Source organism: Lepidochelys olivacea (genome assembly GCF_965140295.1).
Source record: "Lepidochelys olivacea isolate rLepOli2 genome assembly, chromosome: 5".
NCBI classification, from domain to species: Eukaryota; Metazoa; Chordata; order Testudines; family Cheloniidae; genus Lepidochelys; species Lepidochelys olivacea.
This window is the reverse complement of record NC_140415.1, coordinates 110,633,353-110,654,653: the sequence shown is the minus strand read 5'-3', so window position 1 is coordinate 110,654,653 and position 21,301 is coordinate 110,633,353.

The following is a 21,301-nucleotide window of genomic DNA, read 5'->3' as shown; positions in this document are numbered from 1 at the left end:
TATTTGTTTGTTTCTCCATTCAAGGAAACATTTTGCTCATAACTATAACCAAGGAAGGAGGCAACATCTTTTTATGAAGCTACACATTGCTACCAATGCTTATACATTGTCCTGAAAACTATATTGAGTGAACTGAGAGCATGGCACTTTGTTCAACATAGAAAATGTGAAGTGCGGGTGGGCATGGAGAAGTTAGTGAATCGAGATCTAGAAGGCCCAGCCCACAAGCAGGTTGGGGCAGAGCACCAAACAGTCTAGGGGCTCGGTCCCTGAGGGACAGCCAAGCACCAATAAATCTAGGAGCCCAGGTCCTTGGGCAGAGTGGGGCAAACAAACAGTCTTAGGGCACAGGCCCTTAGGCAGGGCACAGATAACAGTATCGCCTGCAATCTTAGCTCAGGCAGACAGCAAACAAACATAGGCCTCTTGGCCTAATGTGGGGAAGCTGCCACTCCAGGAATAGGATTGGCAGCAAGGGGTAGGGGGCCCTGAGCCCACCCTACCCCATCAAGTGCCAGCCCGGGGCCTTAACACTGGGTTCCACCACTGGGTCAGCAGGGATCCGACCGAAACACGCTGACCGGGGTTCAGGCCACAACACAACCAAACTACTAACTGGTGTCCCTGGGCTACTTCCTACGCTCCCTTTGTGAAGTCTTGGGGTCATCCTCCGTCTCCCTGAGGTACACTGCCAGCGGCAGTCCTGGTAGCTACTTGGCCTCCTGGTCAGCTGGCAGGTCTGGTGAGCCCTCAGTGCTGCAGAGGTCCTCTCCGGGTTCCCACTCCAGCAGCAGGCGGGAAGCATCTGTTTCCTCCAGTGGCTCCGACCCAACCGAGCTGGAGGCCCCACCTTTTATACTTCCTGTCCTGCCTCTCAACTTCCAGTGTGAGGCGCGGGCCTAGCCTGGTTCCGCCCCCTCGTGTGTCAAGAGTGGTCCCTCCTTCTCTGGCTTGGAGGAAGACCACTCTGCCTCACTACACAGAGATATTGTCCCGCAGGACATTTTTTGACACTGTCTGCCATTTGATGCAATCTGGCCATTTCTAAGGCAAAATATTGTATAAGTGTCTGGGCTAAGACATCTCTGTCAGAGATGATGTAACAGTAACAGCATCAAGGGCAGGGAAACTGCTCTATCTTTCCCTTAAGTTTGGTGGCAGAATTTAATAACGGGTTTCAGGAACCCGCTCCCATGCAACATTGGGACTGAGTTGAACCGTTGAACCATTTGTCATTGGTTTATGACAAAAAATAAATGGGAGCACCCAACTTACCTTCTCTTTGTCATTCCTGATTGTGCAGACCTCTTTCATGTTCTTTCTTATTCATCTTGGGCCAGATTCTGGCTGCTGCTTGAGCCCCTTTGCTGCTCTGCACCGAGCAGAGCTGTTTTCAATGAGCTGTCAGGTGTTATCCACATGGTCTGCAGATAGCTGGCTGGTCACATAGAGCTGGATTTTCTCCTTGTCTCCAGCAGCTCAGTTGTGTAAAGACAGCAAAAAATACATTTCCTAATATTCATTTTCCATGTAAGCAATAGCTATAGTCACCACAGGGATGTTATCTGATCATGAACAGAAAGAGACTCTTAAATCATGGTCTATGATAGAAGCACTGTTGAACACCCCCTGATATAAGATAAAAGCCCAGGTAAAGAAATCATTGTTGACAGTCTTTGTTATTTTTCTTTTTAATATATATGATTATTTACCTGTGTCCCTTTGAGGCATTTGGGTTTTAGCATTTATTTACTAAAAATGTTTTGTGGTAGGGTATTTTAGCGGCACTGTGTTTACTTAGAAACCATAGACTTGCATTAGACATTAGGGCTTTATACACACCTGATTGTCCACTCATCACAAACTTTTTCAGACCCAGCCCTGCAATCAGATCCATGTGGATGAACACTTGTAGCCAGATGGAACATCATTCAGTGGAGGCATGCTTGTGAAGATCAACTGCAGGATCAGGCCCATAGGTCCATACACACTGCACTAACTCACTATGGCAACTGTCAACTGTTTGAAATGGGCCATCCTGATTATCACTACAAAAGTTTTTTTTTCTCCTGCTGATAATAGCCCACCTTAATCGATTACTTTTGTTAGAGTTGATATGGTAACCCCCATTTTTTCATTTCCTCTGTGTGTATATATATATATCTTCCTACTGTATTTTCCACTGCATGCATCTGATGAAGTGGGCTTTAGCCTATGAAAGCTTATATTCAAATAAATTTGTTAGTCTCTAAGGTGCCACAAGTACTCCTCGATCAGTTTGCTGATACAGACTAACACGGCTACCACTCTGAAACCTGTCACTATGCAATGAACTTAATCCACTTTCAAAGTGGATTATAGAATATTTATTAACTGGCAAGCTAGCATGCTTTAAGACTTGTGTCTTGCACACTGATCATTTTAATGCACACAAACCAAAGCTCAGACACAGTTAACCCTCAATGCAGACAAGCCTTTAGTGTCACATGGTCTGGGAGCTGTGGGAAGTTGACACCCTGAAGTAGAAGAATGGAGGTGGCATGGGAAAAATTCTAATTTCTGTTTTTTTAGAGGGCATGGGAGGTTAAACAGATAGGCACTTTTGAAAATCACATCCTAAGTCCAATTGGATTTGTGCCACTAAGTCACTTAGACTCTTGAAAAGCCCACTCTTATTCACTGGTGAGTCCTGATATTATTATCGGCAACTGCTACCTAGTTTAAAAAAACATTTTAAATCTCAAACTCTGAATATAATTGTACTATCAGCATAAAAATGATAAAATTTTATTTTTTCCCACTTTTGTCTTTATTTCACTTTATTGTTTTAGACAGCTTCTGCTATTTAACTAGTTATTTTAAGGCATACTAGATTATTTTACTGTGTCATCATGGGAACAATCAATGCCCTCATTTAATAATATATCACTTCATTAAATGCCCCATGTAATTAAATAAAACATAAATACTATATTGATACTGGTAATAAAAATCCCTTATCAAATAGTTTTACTACGACCACAGTCATATATGCAGCACTTGCTACTATGGTACAGTATGAACAAAATGTGCATATTGTGACGTATGAACTAGAACAAAAACAGCTGGTGGGCGGGGATGGGGCTTGGCCTCGCAGTGGAGTAGTCAGCCAGGCATCCATTTTCTATTCTGATTTTTTAAACTCCTGCGGCCCGGTTTTCGATGCCTGTCCCGGTGGAATGTGCCTTCTTTGCTGCTGAATCTGTCCAGGCACTGTATATCCTAACCATTCACCGGCTCCAGTGGGATGCTGTCAGCACAGACAATGAGAGGGCAAGCAGCCATCGAGTTAACAGGATGTTGTGATATAGGGCTATCGAAGGAAGACATCTCACAACAATGAATGATGTTCTACAATAAAAGGCGGTCTCTCTCATGCTCCCGTAACTATCAGGACTTTTTTCTAAAGCCAACCACCAAACCTGATGCACCTAGAAATGTCAGCTCTCACTTTTTTAGGCAAGAACTTCCTAGCTCTTCGCCTTACAAAGAGATCCATGGAAATGTAAACCCATGGAAACTGATTGGGAGAGTTGTAAAATTGTCACCGATTTTTTCTAAAGATCATGGATTATTCCATCCTCCCTAAATCTAGCCAGGAGAGACCATTGGAATGCAGGGCCTTCAGTTTTCGGGAGGATCCCAGATCAGTTTGCAGCTATCTACACTGAACACTAACTTACATTTAGCATCTTGTTATCTAGTGTGTTACAACATTATATATTTTTCAGTGTAGCCCTGTCTCTGTGTAGTAGCACGGCAACTGCAATCCATTGGGGTGCTTGAGCAAAAAGCCCCAGGGTTTAAATGGGAGAGAACTTGGTGGTAGGGCATTCTTCTGAAGGGTTCCTTGATTCTGGAACTTATTCTTCCTTTGTTCCAACAGTGCCTAGATTTGCTGACTCTCATGCTAAGACTTATCTACTTCCTTGACGTTTCCTGAGGGAGTTGAATGAGGTATGTGGATAAAAGGGAGAGGAGTTTATTTGGGATTATTTAGGAGGGTTTTAGTTATATTGATCTGTATGAATTTTGTAGGTACATTAACATCTTAAAGCACTTGGAATATTAGGCACACACTCGATAAATTGAGATAGAAATAAAGTATTATTTTTACCAAGAAAGAAATGGGGGACAAGGACATAATCCTTGACTTTGAAGTGGTTTCATTTTTATGATTATCATCATGTTAAATGAACAGAAACTAACTTTTTAGAGGGAGATTTTTACCTTCATCATTTGTTAGCCACGTGTAACTGCTTAAATGGCAGAGTCGCCGTTCCATGTCATTAACTTTGTAGAATTCCTCTTTGTGTATAAATATGACATGTGTGTTCAGCCTCCAGTATGCTCATGTAACTCATGTTAAAGCTAGAGCTTGTTTCCATTCTTTAGACATTCCATTTGGTCTGTGTTGCCAAAGTTTTCCTTTTGGAGATTTTAGTCCCCACCCTCCTTTAGTGGGAAAGGGGGCCTACAGTATACATGCAACAAAACAAATACAGAGAAACCCCTCTCCATGTAGCAAAGCATCATCATGACATTGCAATGCCCAATGTTCGTTATCTACAACTCATTTCCAGCAATTGTGCTAGCTCAGCATAGGAGGAGGAGCAGCCCATTTTGGGTGGTTGTATGTCACCATGGGTGTTAATGGCATGCAATGAAATGACATGGCAACATCTTGTGCAATAGGACATGGCACAGGGAAGAGCATAGGGATCAGTGGAATAAATGTATATGAAAGGAGTCCAAGCTCCCCGTGCAGGACCATAGCCACCCAAACAAAAGTTTTGTGCACATATCAAGGCGTGGAGCTGTGTAGTGGAATTTCCCATATGCTTGCAAACTCCTTTGCCTTAGCCACACACCCCAGTGCCAGGAGAGGATAGGTTATCAACAGGGTCATTCTGTTTTTCAGGGATTTCAGCTGGGGGCAGGGTCTTGCTTTTCTCCTGGAGGAGAAGGAGAGCTAGAGGAAGCAAGGTCTTCTTTCCATCTTTTCCTCCCTGGGCAGAAAGGGATCCAGCTGGGGAACTGATCTTTCGGAAGGACAAAAGTGACTGATAGGAGACTCCCAGCTTGGTCAATTCTCCCATTAGGTACTGGTGGGGCTCTACCTGCTGGAAAGAAGACTTGGAGCTCCATATACTCCTGAACAAGGCATCATCTCCTCCTGCTGCTCTGACTTCAGAGTCTCCCACCTGATGAATCCTCATTTCACCTACCAGTGAAGAGGCAAGAGAAGGGGAAACTCTGGTGGAACTGACCTACCTCAGGCCTTGGAACAGGACGGGGGAGGGAATTTTATCTGATTTTAGCTGCACGCCACCATATTATCTCTTATATAACCTCTGCTCATTTCTGGAGGCACTTTAACTCCAGCTGAAGCCTTAACAATAGAAGAGTAGCCCAGCCCTGTTATACACCCTTATAAAAATTATGACCTTTCTACAATGATTGCCCAAAACATTAGCAGCACTTAAAGTAACATGGCCACTGGGCAGCGCTTGTGGCCGTTACTGTGGAACCCTGTAGTAACAAATTTAGTTTTACAAATTAAAACTGAAGTAAATAAATTATAAGTTTTATTGACCATATCTTGCACTGCACGGGTATCTCATAGCACTAATTAAGACTTCCAAAGTGCTGTCCCAAGATGCACTGAGCTCAGTTTAAAATCCAAAATGGCTTCTCAAGTAGAAAGAGATGGTCTCTTCTTTCGCTGTTCCATTGTTTTGGGCAGCTCTGGTAAGGGTTACGTCCCTAAGACATTACAACATCCGCATTGTCAGGAAAGAATAAGCTGGAGTGTTTTGCTGGAAGACAGCTCTGGTTTTCACATTGCAGCAGTGTGTGTCATATTCTGAAATATCTTCAAAGCTTTGCAACTGGACTTTAATTTAGTCCAGTGGTTCTGAGGGTCATTACATTTTGAACAGAGCATACATTTTTTTAAACTACACTTCCAGTCCTTTTGCTTCCAGAAATAAGCTTCTGAATATAAACAGTTGCAGTAATTAGGTGTATTCAATGCATAAAAGAGGGGACGGTTAGTAGCCCATTACCACCACTTTTTTTTTAAGCAATAACCATCACAGTTCACTTTCCACTGATGTTGGGAGGAGGCCACAATTTTGCTCCACAACAAAACCAAAAGAGGGCAAACACCTATAGCGAAAGCAGCAGCAGAGTCATGTGCATAAGGGCAGACTGTTCAACATCCTCACTAATAAATGTCAGCTTGATTTGAATCACTTGCTAAAGTGCAGAGTAGCTGAAGCCAGACGAACACACCTTTCTTCAATAAAATGGAATCCCACAGCATAAATAAAAGATTTCACCTGTGAAGAGTGATTTATTATCTCCCACTCATGGGAAAGATTTATGTGATTTACCCCCTGATGACCACATCTCTTTGTTTTAAGAGGGGGGAAGAACAGCAGCAGCAACCTTCCCCCACGCCTACCTGCATTCCCCCCAAAATAATGCAACACTGAGTGGAACAAAAGGCTTGAGGCCTGATTTACCTCCACTTACCCCCGGTCCAATCAGAAGTAATTCCTCTGACAGCAGTGGAGTTACACACGTGTAGAAGTAGTTTAAGTGAGAGGAGAAGCAGGGTCTTGGTGTTTGAAATCAATAAAGGTGCCCAACATGTTAGATGTGAAGGGGCACTAAGAGAAATCACTGATTTAGTTAGCAGGCCAAAAAGAATAATTCACTTTGGGCCTAAGTCCAACATGAAAACCAGAGCTGTCTTCCAGCAAAACACTCCAGCTTATTCTTTCCTGACAATGCGGATGTTGTAATGCCCTAGGGACGTAACCCTTACCAAAGCTGCCCAAAACAATGGAACAACCAAAGAAGACCATCTCTTCCTACTTGAGAAGCCATTTTGGATTTTAAACTGAGCCCAGTGCATCTTGGGACAGCACTTTAGAAGTCTTAATTAGTGCTATGAGATACTCATGTAGCGCAGATATGGTCAATAAAACTTATAATTTATTTACTTCACTATTGAGTCTTAGGGGCTTGATTTAAGGAGTTGACAACAGATGTCACAGCCGAGGAGGTACTCATGGATCAAAGACCGGGTTTAAGTGTTGTCTAAGCTCTCACTTCACTTCTCCTGATCCCCTTGCTCTGACTCGTACTCAGAACGAGGCAACCTTCATAAGTCTACTCATTATATCATCTTAATGGGCCCTCTCTTAAGTGTGACCTTTAATTATATGTGCAGAATGCAAAATTGTTGTGCAGTGATCAGACTAGAGCTGGGCAAAATTTTTCAGGTGAAAAATGCAGATTCAGATCAACTGAAATATTTTGGAAATTCATCTATTTGTTTCAGTCAAAAAAAACCAACTCAAAAAGAAACCAAAGCTGTTTAGTTTCAACATTTATAAATGGAATGTTTCAATTTGAAATGTCTTTTCATTTCAAATTTTACTTCAATCTTTTTTTTTAAAGGGGGGGTTAAAAAACCAAAAAGGTAACAAACCATTTAGTTCTGGGTTTAACAAACTGTTGTATTTGACCCCAAACTATTTTTTTTTTTTCGTTTTGCTGTAAAAATGTTTGTTTTGGGTTCTGTCCAGACATCAGTTATTCGCACAGCTCTAGATTGGACCTCCCCTCCTCCAACCTATTCACTAATCATTCCCAGGCCATTGTATACTATGGACGTTGTGGGTGAGATACAATTATGACATATCCTTACTTCTTTTTTCCCCAATGCTCCCAGGTGGAAAAAACATGGTAATAAATATGGGGAAGTGGCAAGTGAAAATATTACAGTTTTTCCAGTTTGAGTCTTCCTCTTTCAGAAAAAAAATATTGGGCTGGCCATGAAACCAGCTCTCTCTCTCAGATCTGGCAAATTTTCTGTGCCCCATCAGCTTTGCATTGCTTCCCAGTGCAAAAACAACCACAAATGGTGCTTACACTGGTGCTGGGAGTGCAGGGAACCTGCTGAGCCAATGACCTTCCTGGGACACTTTTAGGTGAAATAGATAATTACTAGAAATTCTTTATTTCAATTTGATCCAGCTTTAAAGCAAATCTAGGAAGCCACTCAGTGCCTTTTTCTTTTCATTCTTCAGCAAAGAGTCAGCTAGACTTCTCATGCACCGATCACCAGTAGGGACAGCTCTGAATGCATGACCAGCCTTGGAAATTCTCATGCGGCTGAAAATATGTTGAAGAAGCTGCATGAAAAGATCACTGAGTGACTTACCCCTTGTTCTGTCTTGCCAAGGTTTATGGTCTCTAATAAAGGGGAAAATGTGGTTGTGTGCGTGATGTGATTACTTACCTGTGTATTTATTTACATGAGTATTATTTACATGAGTGATCATGTCCAATAAAAGATATTACCTCACCCACCTTGTCTTCATAATTATTTATTTTTATTTGTAACATGCAACCCATTGCCTAAGCCTCTGGTTACCTTTTATATCAATAAAACATAAGGAAAGGGAGACGCGGAGGAACGAACCATATGATTAAAAATGTGCAATTTTCCCATGTGTCGTATTTGCAATGACGCTGCCCTAATGTGATTTCCATAGATTTCCACGCAAAGGGGAAGCACTGGTATCCACACAAAGCCAGGATACCCTGGGTATGGAACCCTCCCTCACTCTGGAGGCAGGACACTGGGCACTGGGACAGACATGCTGTGGATTGCTGTAGTGCTACATAGCCTCCTGCCCTCAACCACACGGAGTGTGTGGCCAGTGAATCCTCTTATATCGTAGACCCACTGACTGAAGTGTTACCGCCTTTAGTCTAAACTAAACTCCCTTGTGTATTCCTTCAGACAAAGTCAACACAGAGCTCAGTCCTGCAGTGCGCAAAGGGTCAGTGAGTCTCCCTGCACTGTGTTTCCACTTTCTGGCCTGCCTGCACAGCAAAATTGTTGCCATTCCACTGCGTTTTAGGCCTTCTGCTGTCATGAAGGAACCAGGAAAATTTGGCCCTAGCATAGGAAACAGTCTACCCATCAAAATGTAAGCCCTGCAGTCACTTGAGCTGTTGCTTCATAGCTTCTCACCCCTTTCAAGAACTAACAAATCAGCTTTCCTTGAATCAGCTCAGCTCAGAGGTGTTGGAATTCTCTCTCTCCTTTATATGTCGTTACAAAGCACTGAAACCCATATCTTCAAGCACAAAGCAAGACATGTCAACATCATAAGCACCATTTTTCTCCAGAAGAGGTATCATCACCAGGTGCTGCAGAAGAGGAACTGCAAAGGGGCACATTGAGAAAGAGAGCATTTGAGATATTCCAGAACATCAATAAATACAAAGGTTGGAGGGCAGGGTCCTGGTCCATGACTAGTTCTCCTAGGAGCTATCATAATACAAATAATTAATAGTAAAATGTACAAATTCATACACACACACACACACACACGTGTAATGTAATTTTTGCCATGCATTGAATGCTATGGTAGAGTAACCCTGCTCGTCCACTTTCTCTCCTGTAAAGAAGAAGCAGAAATGTACCTCGATTCTAATTAATTTGCCTGTACCATGATAGATGCTCAGTTATTTACACCAATCTGCACAGCCAGCTTTCAAAAGGGAACTTCGGAAGTAACTGGAGAATTCTCACTGACATTTCCAGTGTCTTGTTCAAACATAACAGAGAAAGATTCTGCCATTTCCATTGCCCAATTTGAGTCTTTCTTTGATTGGGAGTTCTTTTTTGATTGGCTGTCTTTGGGTCTTGTTTTGCTCTCCATAGCTGTATTTTGTAATATTGTATGTACCGATTTGTTCAGTTCACAGGTGTGAGCACAGCAGAGCCAATGTTGCTCAGCCTCTGAGTGGCATTTATTCCACCTTCAGCAGACAGTCCCATCTTCGTCATTGGGGCTTTCAGCTTTTGTTTGCCGAAAACGATGGAAAAGTCAACTCTCTTTTGTGTCTGAGCGTGGAGTTTTTAGCACTGTTTTGCATTGCAGAGAAGTTCTGGAAATCCCACCTGCATCTAATGTGCTGTAATGTGATGTACTAATGTAATACAGTTCTGTTTGCTTTTTCTCAATCCGTTGCCTGCCTGTTGCATTATTACTGGAATGATTCCAAAAATCATAATAAAAAAAAGCCTGTTTAGAAAATGATTATCCAAATATCCGAGCTGTTCTTTGAGTAACAAATCCATATTGAGCACAGATATCATTTGCAGTAATAATGTCTGGAAGAAAAGAAAAATGAAAAATGTCAGTCAAAGTAAACAGATTCCATAATATAACCCCCACGAGGCCTCAATACGGTGTGTAATATATTCAGTTGCTCACACTTATCCCTTATTTTCAAAGCCATAAACTGGGGGGGCGGATTTGTCAGAGTTTCAACAATGTAATTGTTGAGCTGTAAATTTTCCTGCTGGCAAGGTCCTGAGCTTTCCAATAATCACAGGCAGGGATTCAAGGTAGAACTCACACACAATGGATGGTTTATAGGGGATATGTGGAGATATAGGAAGAAACATATGGTGCCCACAAACTGTGTGGCCACAAAAGTTTGGAAGTGACCCGGAACTCCGCCTGGCACCATACATAGTTTAAAATGTATGACACATAAACACTTTAATTATGTTGCACACAGAAGGTGACACTATCCTTTGTGGTTGTGTGTGATTCCATGAGGAAGTACTGCATGTTTAGGATCCATAAACCACCCAGATATTCTAGCATTTTGAGCAAGAAGATGCATGCCCACTTAAATCCATGGGGAAGGGGCTTGGCTCAGGGTTCATTTTACAACAGAACCTAAGTACAGTCAAGGGAATTACCAATATTTCTGTTAATATGGGCCCTAGCCCCTACTGGGGCTAAACTTCTTTTGACCACACACAGCTCATAGCCAGAGAGCAAGCTGCAGTGACTTTTTCTTATTTGGATGCTTACTGAGCTGAGTATGTAAGATATGTGATGGGGCTCAAAGTGTTTATAGAAAATGCTTCACAGACAATATCCACACTGAAACACTTGAGATCTGATGCTGATGTATACAATCTAGTCTGGTCAGGGAGTAGGAGGAGAGAGTTTCTATTCATTTCTCCCTAGATTCAGGTACCAAAGACCTTTAGACAGCTCCCCTCCCCCTGGTTGTACTTAAGTCTCTGATGCGAGACAGAAAAATTAAGCATTTGCTAGCACTTGGGGGAGAGAATGCAAAGACTGAAGACTCTGGAGCATAGTCTACTACTTGATATCCTATTTCTTACATAATTACTCTATTTATTACTTGAAGAATAGCATATAATGCATTTCTATATGACCGGTGCAACTTGTACTCCCCTGAAGTGCATTGTAAGTAACCTCCCTCACCGGTTCACCCTTCTGAATACAAAATATGTTGCAATAATTATAATCTTCTGCTTCCCCACCACAGCCTAGGAGTGCAAGAGCTGTGTCCATCCTGCCAGGATTTCTCCATTACACACACTGTACAGTTCCTTCTTTCCCAGCAGGTAACAAGAATAATCCTTCCTCCATGCCTTTCCACCAACTGCCTGACAAGAAGGGCCCCGTAATTCACTCGTTCACAGCACCAAATGCAGCTGATGGTGCTGTGATGGGGTTTATCTATGCACTTCCAAGGGCCAGCTGCTGTATGTGTCAGTGCAATGGGACATCACGCCAGCTGCTTTACCTTCACACTCCTTCTTTCTAGTCGCTTCAGCTCATTGGAGTTTGAAGCAACATAGTGGGCAGCAGCTCATCTGGAACATCCCGATGAGTTCCCCCTAATACCTTTCCCTTTTTCTAAAAAGTATAGTTGGGTTGGTGGGGGGAGGGAAGGGAAAGGGAAAGGGAAGCTTCCAGAATTTAAGATATTATAAGCCGGTCCAACATCTTCCCCTCCAAAATCTGAGATGGAAGGAGCAGCAAAGCAGCCACAGTCCACAAAGAGGGAACGCAAAGGTGGCTTTTTCCCATGGGATTTTGGGCTGCTCCTAGGGCCAAAACTAACCTCAAATAAAACAAAATAGCCAGGGGCTATTCTATTTTATGACAGCCTCCTTCAGTGTTGCTACAGTCCACAGCAGCCCAGAATCTCCATATTTCCAAACACGGTGGGCCCTCCTATCTCCAGCACACACACACGCCCCAGGGTAGGGCTTGCAGGGAGCCAGTAGAGAACTGTCCACAGGGGCTCAATTTAATGGCTGCCCTAGAGCAGTGTTTCTGAAGCTATCTGATGTGGGGGACCGGCAATATTTTTTTCCAAAGTGCGCGCAGACCAGCAGCCGATGGCTTGCGGACCAGCACCGGTCCAAGGACCACCACTTTGAGTAGCACTGCCCTAGAGACATTCTCCCCCAGCCTTTTGCAGGCTGTTCTCAGCTCCAAAATGCAGGCTGGATGGAGTACTGGGCCAGAGCTCGGGTGGAATCCCTTTGTGAGTTGGTAATTTGATGGGCTTTTGTTTGTTTGTTTGTTTGTTTGTTCATTTTAAAATCAGCTTTCAAACTTCTTCTAAAATGACTGAAACTGGTGCATATTTCCAATGTACACTGCCCTGGGCACCAGAGAGGAAATGGCTATAAATGCATGCTGTTTCTTTTCCCTATTGAAACCATGAAGAAAGAATTGCCTCATCTCCATCTTCCTTGAATACTCTCAAAGATCAAGAGGCTGATAGACTAACGTATTATAAATTCCACTGTTGCATCATTCTTTGACCAGTGAATCTGCCCCTGGTTTGCCTCCAGCTTTATCCAATAATAAATCAGTTTGCCTTGGTCACACACACTCGCATTGCGCATCTCCCCCAGAACACACACACTCCGTACTAACAAGCACTAACTCCACACGTGAGGCTCCAATTTATTTATTCGTCTGGCCCGGCTGGACTTGAAATGATCATTTTTCATCTGGAATCTAATCCTGCACTCACTAGTGTCAATGGTGACACTCCAACAGACTTCAGTGGTGCAGAGTCAAACCTTGGATGCCCACTAGACACTGGCAAGATGAGTCATGTGGGTGGGGAGGACAGTCCCTCCCCCCAGACAATTTGGAGTGGAGCAAATTTTCCCGGGTGGGCTATGTGACATAAGAACTGCCTTATCAACCCACAGAGACTCGATATCGAGGTGCATACACTGGGCTTGTATTGTAAGAATAGTCACATAGCACTTGTGAAGTTGTTAAAGGCGTGTTACAGCCTGCACCAGACTCAATATAAAACCTGGGATTATTTTTGGAGGTAATGGTCTCTTCTTCAATTCTTCCAAAATTCTGGCCTGAAATCTGGAGGGAATGTGCCCAGAACATTCAATAGGACTTTTATAAAAACTTATTTTACTGGGTTTTAAATAAGTAACTGGCAGATATAGACGTCACAGTATGCAGTACCAGATACACAAACCACACTTAAGTGATAGCTGAGGATTTAAATCCAACTTCTTTGGCACACACTGCAGCATTACTAGAAACTCTAGATCAGTGTGCGTTGGGGGGGGGGGGGGCAGGAGAGGAAAGAAGAAGACAATCTACCAGTGTCTAACAGCTGTGTAGGCCCTTGTTCTCCTTGGTCTTCTTCTCTGGTCAGATGTGAGCTCAGATATGTAGGTCTAAATTCTGCTCTCAGTTAAAACCTGAAGTAATTGCACCTAAAGGATTGGAATTGTTTAGGATTTACAGTGGCCTAATTCAGAGCAGAATTTGGCTCTCAGCATATAACAAGTAGGAAGTTAGTGTTTGCTTATTCTAAATAAAAGTATGGGGGATAAAAGTGATTATTTTCTTTTCATCTTCAATTTTGGTTAAATAGTTTTCCTTTTAATCAAAATGCTGCCTTGCATTCTTTCTACATTTTGTACAGCTGTAGCTTTCTTTCCGTTGGGATCTCTCCCCCTTTCCTTTCTCTCTCTCTCCATTCCCCTTGGCCCCAAATGCACTAAAATGTCCCACAATCTCCCATCATTCGAAGGTTAGAGGGGACTGGTTTACCAAGAATGCAGTTCATTTAGAGTGACACACTGGCAGCAGGCAGCTCCCAGGTTCTGGCCCTGCAAGCTGTTTCCATGGTTTAAAGAGAGGGGGTTTAAGTGGTGACCCATCAATAGGTTGTGTGCATGCAGCAATAATGGAGAATGCGATAAACTGTCACCAGAAGACAGTTTCAATTCCCCGAGTCTTAATGGTAGAATAACACAATAGGGTCAGACTAAAAAGGTTTCCTTATGAAAATTTTATCAGCAACTTTGGTAAATTGCTGTGGGAAAGGTGCTTTGCTCTCAGGCAGACCTGAAACCTGTTTTTACAAGGTACAGCCTGCATGCATTGCATCACCCCCACAAGATATTAAGGGCACTCAAATTGAATTAACACCAAATCAGGCCGGTGCACTTAACAATACAAATGCACTTAAGGGATGCCTCAGAATGATTTGTGACTAAAGAAAGTAAAGAAGAAATCGGCCTTCAAGACCACAGGGGTGGTGTTGTGTGTCATATACAGGAAAAGCCATAAGTAGAACTTAGAATACCGGAAAACCATGAACTTCAGGGGCTCTCAAATACCTTAGACCCAGCCGTAAAGTAGATGGTCTCTTTTGTGGTATGTAGAAACAATTGATAAATAAATTACAGCCAATTTTCTTAGTGGCACAGTCTCCATTACCTCTGACAGCAGTGTAACTGCTTTGCTAAAATGATAAGAAGCGAATAATGGCATATCAGGTAGCAGCCAAGGAAATTCTTTGAGAGTTGCCTAATCTCTTCACGAAAGCAGTGACACAAAGATCCTTTGCAAAAATGAATGAGATGAGATGTGACAGTTGATAAAGAATGCCATGCAGGCTGCTGCTATAGCAGCCAAATTATAATCCTAGTAATCATGGGGTAGTACTGCTGAGTTTACCCATCTCTATTTTTCACACACATACACACAAAACAAAATGACAAACTTCTTTTTTACAATCTGTCTTCTGGTCACACTACATTTCATCAAGTTCTCCCTCACTCTCCGACTCTCTGGACCATATTCGGCTCTGAGTTAGGGTCCAATCCTGCAAAGTTCAGAGTGCTCTCAATTTCCACCATGGCCAATGGGAGTTCATAATATTCCACACCTCCTAGGAACCACTTAGTGTTACTCAGTGGACCAAGCCTTATTGCTGGTATAACTCCCTTTTGGTCAATATCCATCTGGTGAAGACCCGTAGAATGGAATAATTTCATCCCGGCTATGGAATTCTCTAGGTTGGTTTAAAACACTACAGGAAAGTTCTTGTTCTCTATAACATGTATAGGCCTTTTCTGAAGTGTAGCATTGCACCAATTCACTTCAAGCAGAATTTGGTCGTCTTCTTCACTGAAGGAAAGGATTTCAGTCACCTAAGAAGACTGGAACTGACAGTGAAAATGTGAAAAACCTAATGTGAAAAACTCTGGATAAAAATTAAAATCACTGGAAGATTTGCCTGTCTGTCAGACAATACCTAACATGTCTGCTTTTGTTGTTTGTACAGGAAGTAGCTGACTCAGCAGGATCTTCCCATCCAGAATATGTGATCTTCCTTCAACTGGGAGATGGCCCAACATTAACAGAGTTAAAGGAATCGTGTGTAAAGTCACAGGGTTGCTGTGGAAAACTGGGACAAGGTTTTGTTTTATATTTTAAACAGAACATGACAGGATGTTCTGAAACAATGAGGGGCCTTTATGGGCTGTGCTGTGACTCTGTTGAGCAACACATGTGACAGAATTTACTGTTAAAAATAAAACAAAAACTTTGTGAAGAGCTAGCAGTTTGAAAGTGTGGCTGAATGTTTAGGAATAAGCTCACAGACTGCAGAGCATGCACCCACTTCCACAGTGCAGTTCTGCAAACACCTACAACAGCAGAGTTTCAATGAGAAACATAGGCTAGGCTCTTATTTTCATCTCTGCAATAGGGGACAGGAGAGAACAAAATCACAGCAATCCAGGGGAAAAGGAGCAAGCAGCTGCCTGTAGGAGAATGGCAGCCAGACCAGATCAGACCAGACAGACACTCACCATAACTGCCACCAGCTTGTCTGCATAATCTATACACAATCCACTTGTGATGTGGCCAAAGAGGGCATGGTGAGGATGATGGGGAAGGAGTCAGAGAAGAAGCATTTTCCAAACAAAAGTCTCCATCTTATGTGGCCCCAAAAAACATGTACTAAAGAGACTCATGAATAATGATCAGAACAGAATTAACTTTCCCTCACAGTCTATGAGACCCATTCAAGAGCTAAGTGGCAAAGGAAGCATAATAACTTCTCTCAAGCATTACCCTGCTGTGGCAGCAATGGAAAGGGAGGGTTCATCTATGCATCTGGCAAGGGATCAACAAAGCTAATGCAGGGTTTTCCATGGATTCTGGTCTTTTTCCTGTAGAAGGGGAACACACAATCCTGTTGCAGAGAGGGGATATATCTCCACCTGAGTGGCATCAAGAGAAAAGCGAATTAGTTCAGATAAAATAAGAATCACACTGAACCACCACCTCCCAGTACTCTGTGGAAAAGAATCTAAGGTATGAAAAAGTTTAGTGAACCACAGCTTCCAATCAGTACTTCATACCCACCCTGCAAAGTCTTGTAGTGAGGAGAGAAGACAGCCAAGCAGCCATCTTGGAACATCTTCAGGGAGCAGCCAACCAGCCCAGTTTTTCTTACTTATGGAACTGCAAAGGAGCTTGAGGCTGTTGATTTGGATCCTCTGCTTATGCAAGTATTAAATGATGGTTTCAGGAGTCCTGTAAAGGAAGCTCATAATACCCAGTTCGACCAAGCACGTGACACACGCTCAGCACCCCAATGCATCTTTAATGCAGATTGCAGCTAACTTGTATTATTTACTCAGACCTTATTCAGGCAAGCTCCTATTGACTTAAATCAGAGGTTACCTGAGTAAAAACTAAGTGAGGAATTCTGCCCAAAGCTTGATTTGATTCTCTTAAACTAACGTTGCTATTACCAGTCATTGACTTTGTGTCTAAACAATTGTTTTTTAACTCCGCACTGGGCCATTAGGCTATGTATGTAGTTAGAGTCCAACAAATTCATCACCCAGGATCTATTTTAAAACACATAACAAAGGAGGAGGATGTAGTCTGTGATTTTTTTTATTCTATTTTATTTTCCCTAAAAGTTGGAGAGTTTGATTAGTGTCCTTAACCAAGTGGACAGAAACTTCAGTTGCTAGGTGCCATTTCACTTCCGATGACTCTTAAAATGAATTTACTGTCTATCCTGTGGAAATGTAAGGATTCCCTTCACACTCAGCTCTGCCTTCTGGTCTCACTTGAGTAGGATGATGTAAAGTTCTATTCCCTGCCATCACTGGACTGGACCTGTATGTCCTTACAGCTCTTCAGTTGTTCTGCCATACGTTAACTCACTCACATATTCTTACTCACTCTCTGCTAAACATGTTCTCATTTCCTTACATCCACACATTCTGTCACACACATAAGATACACTTGGTAGTCTTTTTCTCACTCTCTCTGTCTCATATATAAATAGGGCAGATGAATATGGCATCTCTCTCTCATTAGTATTCATTTGACTGGCAAGTTTCCTTTGGTCAGTACTATAATTTTGCCTAGAACTTTCCTTTCATCAAGTAATAAATTTAGCCTTTGCTCCCCACCAATGTGTAGATTGGCATGGGGAGAAGGATTGTTATCTCCATTTTGCAGGACATGGTTAGGGTGGGTGAGGGATTGACTTTCTTCACATTACATCCATATGGTGGCCAGCAATCAGGTCAAGACCAGTGCCCATGTGAAGCTCCATTGACCTTAAGGTACAGGTATTGAGTCCACTGGGATTTCTTAAGGGAGCAGTGATGTGCATTAGTCAATCTAATTGCAACACATATGACCTACATGTGTTCACATGAGCCAGGTTCCCACCATTCCAGAAGAAAAAGTATGTCCCTCCTCTCTCTTCATGTTAGCACAGATGACATTTCAGAGGGCATGCGTCAGTAAAGGATAGTGGGAAGCCTTTTGATTTTGGAAGTTTCTAATTTTTTTTACCAAAAAGGTGATGGCTTATTAGAAGGCAGCAGTTGCTTAGATATGATGTATAGACTTGAGCATGCTAAACTGTGGAAAGGTTTGTCCACTAAAAAGAAAAAAGAAGTACTAAAAAGGAGGGAACAGATAAAATAACCACTATACAAAACAGAGTTTCAATGGATGCATCATAGCTAAAGCTGCATTTTTGTCACAGCTGTTACGGGAGTTGTGGAATTTATGTTTTTCAGAAAACTATCCATGACTGCTCACGCTTGGGGACTTTTTGCATGTGGGTGGGTGGATGTGATACTAAACAGTTGAATCCGTTTCAGAGAAAACATTTAGTGCTGTCAAGTTAAATCCAGGTCTGCAATGGAATATGACAAAAAGCAGGAGCTCAGTAATAACACTACAGTGACACCAAGTCCCCGTATAGTGACCTCTCAGTGAGACCTCCAGTAGTAATGAGATTTCTCCCTCTCCCAAGGAAAATAAAAGGTTTTTTTTTTTTTAATTTGGAGCATTAGGGTGGGTTCAAAGGTTAGCTATGGCACGGCAACCATGATGATCAACCCTGCCTATGTTGTTTATTTTATTTATTCATTGTCCTATGTAGCACTGAAAACAAGAATTTCTAGTGTGAGTCTAATTCTAGTTGTTTGCACCAAGTTAGTTACCTGCAGTTTAAAAACAACAAAACAAAGAACTCAGCCCCATTTGACTTTATTTAATGGACTCTCGCTCTCTCTCTCTGATGTTTCTGCTGTACCTCATTGTTTTAGTCTCTAGACATCAGCTTATTTCCAGGATTTTTTCCATTTTTAACATGGCCATGCATGAGTTCGTTGACTGTGTAGGCAGTCTTATAATTAGTGAAAAGGGATGTAAATGTTTCTACAATGTACATTACTGGGAACTAATGGTTGTTTCCACCTTACTATAAGGGCATGTCTACACTTACTGGGGATTGATGCTGCAGCGATCGATTCACCAGGGATTGATTTAGTGGGTCTAGTGAAGGCCCACTAAATCAACTGCAGATCTCTCTCCCGGGGACTCCAGTACTCCACCAGAATGAGAAGCGTAAGGTAAGTTGATGGGAGAGTGTCTCCCGTTGACCAAGCATGGTGTAGACACCGCAATAAGTCGACCTAAGCTAAGTTGACTCCAGCTATGTTATTCATGTAGCTGGAGTTGCATAACTTAGGTCGACTTACCCAAGTAATGTAGACAACGCCTAAGTTTCTTCACCCTAACTTCTCTGAAAAATGAAGTTGCATTCTGTCTCAGCTCCTTTATGAAAGTGCAAGGGAGGCTGCAAATTCTTATTAATACCATAAATATCATATTCCGACCCCACCTTTAGCAGATAATGGTGCAATGGTCACTCTCCTTTATCATTTTACCTACATCCTCGCATGACATATCCTCAGTTCAACCAATATACTAGGGCAAAGCTCCAATTCAAGTCACAGGAAAACTTTAGCTCCCAGATTATATGACATACTGATTCTACTTGCATTCAGCAGCAAAGGAAACTTCTCCTTCAACCTGTTTGTGATCAGCCCCAAATGGAACAATAAGGTCAAAACTCTGCTCCGTAACTCTCCTATCCTTCAGTGGAGTTACATCGGGAGGTAATTTACCCCAATATCTAAGGAGTCAATGTCTTCAAGAATTCAACAATAATGAACCAATTCAGGATTTGAATCTGGTGGTGACCCAGTGAAAGTCCTGAGGGATTCAGAATTGCTTTGATCTCTGAACAGTTAATACATCCACAATCCAAAAATTCTAATTTGATTGATTCTGTCAGCTTTTCTAATTTGTATGAGTCACAGCAATACCTACAGATCCCTCTTCCTGAGCACAGTCCCATGAATGTCTCTTATTAAAAATAAATGCCCTTTTAAATTGAGTTTTTCCCTTTAAAAATTCTTACATGCATTCTAGCTGACAATATGAAGTGCTTGCATATCTTCATAACATTGCCAGATATGGCCCCTCTATAGCTGCTCATGACTAACAACAAACATTTCAACAGATGTGATATCATCACACTACCCTTAACCCAAAGCAGTGTTTTCATAGAATCATAGAATATCAGGGTTGGAAGGGACCTCAGGAGATCATCTAGTCCAATCCCCTGCTCAAAGAAGGACCAATCCTCAGTTTTTGCCCCAGATCCCTAAATGGCCCCCTCAAAGGACTGAACTCACAACCCTGGGTTTAGCAGGCCAATGCTACAAATTGCAGCTTTAAAAATGTTCTCCTGTAGTGAAATTCTCCCTTTTTTATACCATATGAATTGTTCCATGTAAATTTATGTTCACAATTAATCAAGAACCCTTTGTTCTCTATAATCCCCTACCATGCAAAAGAACTCACCCTACAGAGTCCTGCTGAATGGGATGCTATATAGCATAGGAGTCTTCACAATGGATCCCTTTGCAGATTAGGTCTATATAAATATACATACAGTATATTATGAGTTACATTCTAGCAATAGAAATCTGTAGTTCCATGGTGGTGCAATATTCCTAGTTCTTATGCCTGGGTTTTGGAACACCCAGAACTGATTTTGTTGGTGTACCTGCTTTGGTTGCTGAACCAAAAGCCTAACATTCCAAGTCCAAGCTGTTCTGACCTCCCCACCTCAGAGGATCCACCCACAATTCCCATTACTTCACATTATCTTAGGTTTATTCCTTCCCCATATGGCGTCTCTGCTGCATTGCAAGGATTGGTAAAGGACTCCCCTTGCTTCTGGAACACTGCTTGCACATAGGTTGTCCAAACCCTTGAGCGCAAGAAAATATCAGCCCCTATTCTCACTTTGTTGCAGACACCCCACCTTGATCAACTGTAATGCATCTTTTGTAGCCCTAAAGCGACGATCCTGCCGTCACACCCTGGAATTGAGACCCCAGGAACATATGGGTTTCTTGCCCTCAGCCTCACGAATGTAAATATTCTGTGGTTGAATGGGAGGTCTTTGCATAAAAGTGTGGCAGATTCTTCTCAGCAGATCCTTTACTGTTCACAGAAACCGGGGGGATGAAACTATAGAACCATAGAAACCCTGATGGCTCTGCTATGTACTACCATTTCTCTCTCAGAATAAAACTGCTGCAACGATCACAGAAAATGAACTTTTTGGCTAATCACCTATATGGGACAGGAGGGTTCTCATCTATTTTGTATGTGCTTTGTAAAACAATTTTTTTTGTTTTACA